The sequence below is a fragment of the Trichechus manatus genome, unplaced genomic scaffold (genome assembly GCF_000243295.1).
Source record: "Trichechus manatus latirostris isolate Lorelei unplaced genomic scaffold, TriManLat1.0 scaffold00143, whole genome shotgun sequence".
Lineage (NCBI taxonomy): Eukaryota > Metazoa > Chordata > Mammalia > Sirenia > Trichechidae > Trichechus > Trichechus manatus.
The window spans coordinates 1,923,189-1,930,256 of record NW_004444079.1 but is presented as its reverse complement, the minus strand read 5'-3'; positions in this window follow the sequence as shown (position 1 = coordinate 1,930,256).

Below are 7,068 nucleotides of genomic sequence, written 5' to 3'. Positions count from 1 at the left end.
GGACCTGAGGTTCCTGCCCCAAGATGCTCCCAGACCAAGGGAAGACTAATGCATTACAAAGACCTTTCTCCAGAGCTGACAGAGAGAGAGAAAGCCTTCCCGGGAGCCCACACCCTGAATTTTTTACTGGACTGTGAGGTAATAAACTTTTCTTTGTTAAAGCCATCCACTTGTATTTCTGTTATAGCTGCACTAGATAACTAAGACAGATGGGATTTTAAAGGTCATTTAGTTCAACTTCCTGCCCCAAAGTTGGAGCACCTCTGCAGCACCTCCATCCAGCTTGTCCCTGAATACCACCAAACGCAGCAAAATCCCTAATCTGAGGATACTCAACATTGCCTTTGGGGAAAGAAGATGGTGTGTTTGTCTGTAGCCATACAGTCCTGGGCTTGAATCCAGGCTTTGCCCTCAGCCATGGGCTCTAGGGCAGGTCTCTTTACACTTTTGTGGACATTAGTTTGTGTGTCTGTTTCAATCTGCAGATTGGGACTTGGTAGTAAAACCCACCTCACAGAATTGTTGTTGAATGGCATGGCGCAGGCACTCAACAATGTTGGTTCCCTTCTCATATTAGAAAATCCTTTCTTATGTTGAGACTAAATCTATTTCCCTCTGAGTTCCAAACGTTAGTCCTGGAGCAACAAGAAACACATCTGTCTTATTCACAACTGTCTGTTTCATATTTGGAGAGAAGTTGTCTGTCCTCTTCAGGATCTCTTCTGCAAACTCAACCTCCCCACTTCCTTCGCGGCGCTGCTCAGGCTCAAGACCTAGGCTGATGCAAGTCTTACCCAGACAAATCCATTCCGTGGGTAATGGCTGGATTATCCACGGTTTTAGGTTATTTCTGTCAGATTGGGAGCCATGTCTGATTCACAACACCTTGTAGCACCCTTTGCACATGGTAAAAAAAAATCGTTTGCTGTAGAGTCAACTAACTTACTGCAGCCCCGTGTGTGTCAGAGTAGAACTCTGTTTCATAGGGTTTTCTATGGCTGATTTTTCAGAAGTGGCCTTTCTTCTGAGGCACCTCTGGGCGAACTCGAACCTTTAACCTAAATAGCCAGTAAATATTTGTTGACTAAACCTACCTCCCTTGTTCTGAGTGAGTGAGTATTTCAGCCCTGAGTCTCTCCTCCCTTCCTCCGCTGCTCCTTGAGGCCAAGGAGCCAGGCAGGCAGTGGTATTGTAGGATGATTCATTAATTCGTTCTTTCAGTAAACATTTACTGACCCCATGGTGGCGAACCAAGCACTGGGCTGGGAGCTCTAGTAAGAAACAATCCCTGCTCTCAAGGAGCCCACAGTCTGTTGGCAGGAGGAGCAGGCACATTGACAGGAGGGATGCCGTGATTCAGATAAGGGTGTGTTGGAGCAGAGAGCTCATTCTAGGGGAGGACAACTGAACCAAGTCTTACAGGGGGATAAGAGCTGGTCAGGCAAGTGGTGTGAGACAAGTATTCCAGGCAGAGGAAATGGCATGAGCAAAGGCATAGAGAAATGTGGTATGCAGAGAACTACTAGGAGTTAGGTGATGCTGGAGCATAAAGTAGGGGTCAGGGAGTGACAAGAGATGAAGCTGGGGAAATGAGTAAGGGCCGGTTGTGGGGAGCCTTGTACACCAGGAGCCTTATCACATAGGTGATTGGAAGCCATCAGTAAGTTCTAGGCAGGAGAATGATAAGGCCAAATGTGTCTAGAAAGTTGACTCTGGTATCTGTGCGGGATGGGTTGAAGTAGTGAGACTGGCAGCCAGAAAACTGGTTAGAGGTTCTTGCCACTCCAGGCTAGAGACTGAGGCTGTCAACTGCTTTTGGGGACCTTGGCCAGTTTGCACTGACTGTTTTTCCAGAGATAGACACAAGGACCTGCATCAGAGACACAGTTCGGCAGTTACACTTGACCTTCATAAAAAGAAGGCAGAGAAAGACATGAGAAATTGTTTTTAAAGAACAAAGGTTGGATTTTCAGAGGATCTGAAGTCAAGGCTGAACTTCCCAATGAGCTGGGCTCCGCTTGGCATTTAGACACCCCAGATATGCGTTCTATGGATTTTTCCAGCGGGTACTTCTCCACACGCTTGATTTTCCTCTTCCACTCTCAGCCCCCTGTCAGGTGCCATTTCTGGCAGCACCTGAACCTTTTCAACAATGCCCAGTTGGTAAAGGAGCCCTTGGGGCTTGAGCAGCCCAGGGGTGCCCTTTCCCATAGGACTGTGATTTTACAGGGGCCAATGCCAATGTGAGTAACTATGGAGTCCAAGTGCCCTGTGGCGGCCTCCTCTCCTCAGCCCCCCTGCACCCCTGCTGCTAGCTGTTCTGCATAAGAGGCCCCTAACTTTTAGGATATTGTAATACAGCCTTCTGTCTCCAGTCCAGACAAAGGAGATCTTCCATTGGCAGCTGCAAATATGAGTTTGGGATGTTAGTGTCTCTGTGGGTAGAGGTTGATTGGCAGTTGAAAGGCTTAAGGGCCAGGCGGTGGGACCACCCACTTGTCTGCTGGAGCTCGGGTGATGAAAGAAGTGTGCACAAGGGCAATCCAAGAGAAATGGAATTGGGAGGTAGTTAGGGGAGTGGACATTTCCTGCGGCAGCCTAGACAACCGCTTTCATTAATTCATTGATACAGTCTATAGGGAAAAATTGTGAAAGACTTTAAAATGCACCCCAAAACTGTGTGTCCAGCCTGGTACACCCTTCTGGGTTATTTCAGCATGTCTTTGAGCTATTTTACAGCTCTGGAAGTTGTGGAAAACTGATAATAATGCAAGTGATTCTTATCCATAGAAATATAACAATTGTGTTCAGTGGGATGAAATCAATTATGCTCTGTGGATAGACCCGTTTTGTATCTATTGTAAATCCACTTCAGCATTCCTTATTTGCCTATCTGTGTAAGGTTCTTTGAGTTTTCCTTGGAACAGGTTTAACATCTTACTGCTCGCTCCATTAATTAATGAGTTAAATACAATTTTTGACACATGCTGATTTTATATTTGGATGAGAGTCATGATTTTATCCTTAAAAATAATTATCCTTCGACCATTCAATCATTCAGCAAATGTCTGTCAAGCCTTCTAGGTCCCAGGCCCTGTGCTAAGGGTTGGGAATACAAAGATGAATTTCACAGTCCATGTCCTCAAAGAGCTTGTTGTCCAGTGCAGAATGCAGTCTGTGATTATCATAGAGGGACTGTGCTGAGGCCGCATTTGGAGGAGGTTGCTTTCAGCAGAGATTTGAGGCAAGGTTGGGTTTTCCTTCATGGGGAAGTCATGAGTTTTGGAATCAGACAGGCCTAGATCCAAGTCCTAAATTTACCACTTCAAAGCTTTGCGACCTCAGAAAAATTAATTTTATTATCTGTAAAGTAAAAACAGTTGTAAAACAAACAAAAGAGTTGCCTTCGAGTGAACTACAACTCACGGCGACCCCGTGTGTGTCAGAGTAGAACTGTGCTCCATAGGATTTTCAGTGGCTGATTTTTCATAAGTAGATTGCCAGGCCTTTCTTCTGGGGTGCCTCTGGGTGGACTCAAACTGCCAGCCTTTTGGTTAGCAGCTGGGTGTGTTAAACATTTACATCACCCAAGGACTCCTAAAACAACTGTACTTTAGTTTTAAGGTGTTGTGAAAAATAAGTGCGGTACTCTGTACTGCCTGGCACTTAATAAATGCTCAACAAATATTAGTCTTCTCTTGCCTTCTGGACTATGATTTCGGAAATGCGAAGGCCCCCGATTCCACGCTGTGCCTACTAGCTGACACCTGACATTTCTTTATAAGAGGGCAAATTGGTTCATTCCCCAGCTAGAAACAGGCTTGCAGTGTAAACAACTTGGGACAAGAAACAGTGACTGAGACCCGAGTTAATGTGTCAATTGCTAACGTCAGGGCTTCTGCCTCGAGAAGGTTTGATCATAATAACCCTTGCTTGTGTGTACCTTCGAAAGCACTTTTACATGTCTGACCTCGTTTAATCCTCACTGCGTTTCATGGGGAGGGCAGGGCCGGGATGACCATCCTCATCTCCCTGAACGGCAAACCTGGGCTCTGAGCATGAAATAAACAGCCCGCTCAAGGTTACCCAGCGAGCAGGAGCCAGGCCTCCGACCCGGGTTTCTGGACTTCAAACAGCACATCCTTTCCCAAAGGAGCTAGAGAAGGGAGAGAAGGAAGGAGGGAGCAGTTGCTCTAGAGAAGAGAACTTAGGGAACTCAGGCAAACTCGGAGAAGCTCAGAATTTGGTTCCTGATCAGGTCTGGCTGGAGAAAGCAGAGCCTCTGAGTATGGTAGATTGAGGTTCTGCTATCTGCAAGCTGTGTGATTTCTAATTACACTGGGCTTTAGTTTCTTGTTTGATAAAACAGCGATGTTGCTGTTAGTTGCCATTGAGTTGGCTCAGACTCATGACAACCTTTATATAACAGAATGAAACGTTGCTCAGTCCTGCACCATCTTCATGATTGTTGGTGTGTTTCAGCCCATTGTTGTGGCTATTACATCAATCCGTCTCACTGAAGGTTTCCCACGTTTTTGATGGCCCTCTGCTGTAGCAAACATGATGTCCTTCTCTATGATTGGTCTTTCCTGATGATGTGCCCAAAGTAATACAGTTGAAGTCTTGCCATCCTTGCTTCTAAAGAACGTTCTGAATGTATTTCTTCTAAGAATGATTGCTTCGTTCTTCTACCAGTCCGTGGTGTATTTAACATTCTTCGCCAACACCATAGTTCAAATGCATCAATTCTTCTGTCTTCCTTTTTCATATCCAACTTTTGCATGCATACGAAGCAATTGAAAATGGAGAGAGTAACACCTATTTCACAGGGTTGCTGTAAGAATTAAAGGGATAGATGGGGATTAATGGAATAAAGTAGCCCTCCTAGAAGACTGCTAGCTGCACAAGGACAGGGAAAAAACCCACCTTGTTCACCATTGCATCTCCAGCCATTAATAGAGTGCCTGGTGCATGGTAGGTGCTTGGTAAGTATTTGTTAAATGAATAAATAAGCAAATAGTATGTGCGCAATAAATTGCTGATGGAACTAACCAGGTTGGTGGCATGGAAGGGAAGGTGGAGGAGTTAGATCTGCAGACATCTTCAAGGTGGCTCTGGGCAGGGCAGTCTCAAGTGTTAAAAAATAAAATTTTCACAATAGTAAATTTGTGTGTGAACTCATAAACTTTATTTTTCAGTTCATGAACTGGGGAATGTCTGGTCTAGAAGTCAGACAAGAGTTCTGAAGCATTGTACAAGCGGAAGGGCTTTTGTAACAGTGGACACGCAGGAACAAGGAAGCTATGCTGGGCAAATTTCGGATTGACTGGTGGGTATTTTCTTCCTTATTGAGATTAAGGGAAAATTTTGAACAAGGTTAAACCGTGCAGGCAAATCCTGATTGGCTAACTTAGGTTTCTGTTTCCAGGAGTCAATTGACTGACTTGGATTTCAGCTCCAGGGAAAGTTAGGCATTTACTAACCTAAAGAATAGAAACTCAGGTTTCAGTTTGCTGACATAGGACTCAGCACAAAAGACTCCATTTTGGGCCTAGTTTAGTCAGGTTAACATGACGAAGAACTTGGTTTCTTCTGGCGCCAGGGCCCTGAAGCCCCCTCTGCTTTCAGTCAAGGAGCCAGAATACTCCACGCCCAGCTCACAGGAGGCAGGGTGACTTCAGGTAGAAGTCATAGGCACACAGGTAAGTCCCAGAGGGAAGAGGGAGACAGAAGCCTAAACCTATGTAAACTGTCAGGGGCAGCGAACGTGTTGGTCCAAGGGCTGCAAACAACTCCCAGGAGGGTGCGGGCAGAGAGAGCCCTGCTGTGGCCCCTGTGCTGGGGGGTGGGTGATCATGCATGGCCCAGGAAGACCCAGGCTACGACCACATTTCCCGCCACCCCCAGAAGGGACCAGGATGTTTCATCAGAAGGAAACATCTCCACTCCTTCTATGATCCTCCTGAGACCATGGTTCAGGTCCAAATCTCCTAACAGATTTCTATTGATCAGAATGTTTTTGATGAAGCCTGTTTGGAGTCCATGGGTAGTGCAAACAATTAATGTGCTCAGCTGATAACCAAAAGGTTGGAGGTTCAAGTCCACCCAGAGGCACCTTGGAAGAAAGGCCTGGAGATCTACTTTCAAAAAATTCGTCATTGACAACCCTATGGAGCGCAGCTCTACTCTGACACACATGGCATGACCATGAGTTGGAATCGACCCCATGGCAACTGGTTAGTGGGACCTGGTGTTCTTGAGTCACTGAAGTTTCCTATCTCCATCTGCATTTCACATTTGTCTTCCACAACCCCCTCCACCCACTGCTGCTGGCTTCTTCCCATTGTCATTTAAGCTTGCTCAACTGTCTCCCTTCTTAAAACAAACAAAACCCTCTCTCCCTCGGCCCCACCTGTTTCTTCAGATAGCATCTTATCTTTTCTTCCTCCCAATTCATATTTTGAAAGAATTATCTCTTCTTGCCACTTTATGTTCTCACCTTCCATTTACTTTCCAAACCAATAAAAATTGGCTTCCAGGCATTATTCCTCTGAGTGGCGTCCCCAGTGGTCTCCAAAGTCACCCACAACCCCTGTCCTTGTTTCTAAATCCAACGGGCACTCTCAGGACTGTTCTGATACGTCAGAGGCACTCGGCAATGTAGACCACTTCCTCTCTAAGCCCTACCCTCCTGGATCCCCTGACCTCGAATCCTCTTCAGTTCCGTTTCACTTGTCTGGCCTTGCCTTGGTTTCCTTTGCTGGTTTCTCTTCCTCGGCCCCTCCCTTTCCTGTGGGTGCTTCTCGGGGTAGTGTCCAAGGTCCTGGCCTCCTCTCCCTCCAGGCGTTCTCCCTGCATGAGCTCATCCTCCCCTTGGCTCTCATTAATCTGCAGGCCTGTGACTGCCTTGCTAGTGCAGGCTTGTTTCAGGAGCAGCCAACCCATACACAGAGCAGCCCATGAAATCTCTGCTTGGAAGCCCCATGGGCACCTCAAATTCCATGTGTGCAAACTTGAGTGCACTATAAACGCCCCTCCCCCCCCCCCCCCCCCCGCCAGGTCACTGTC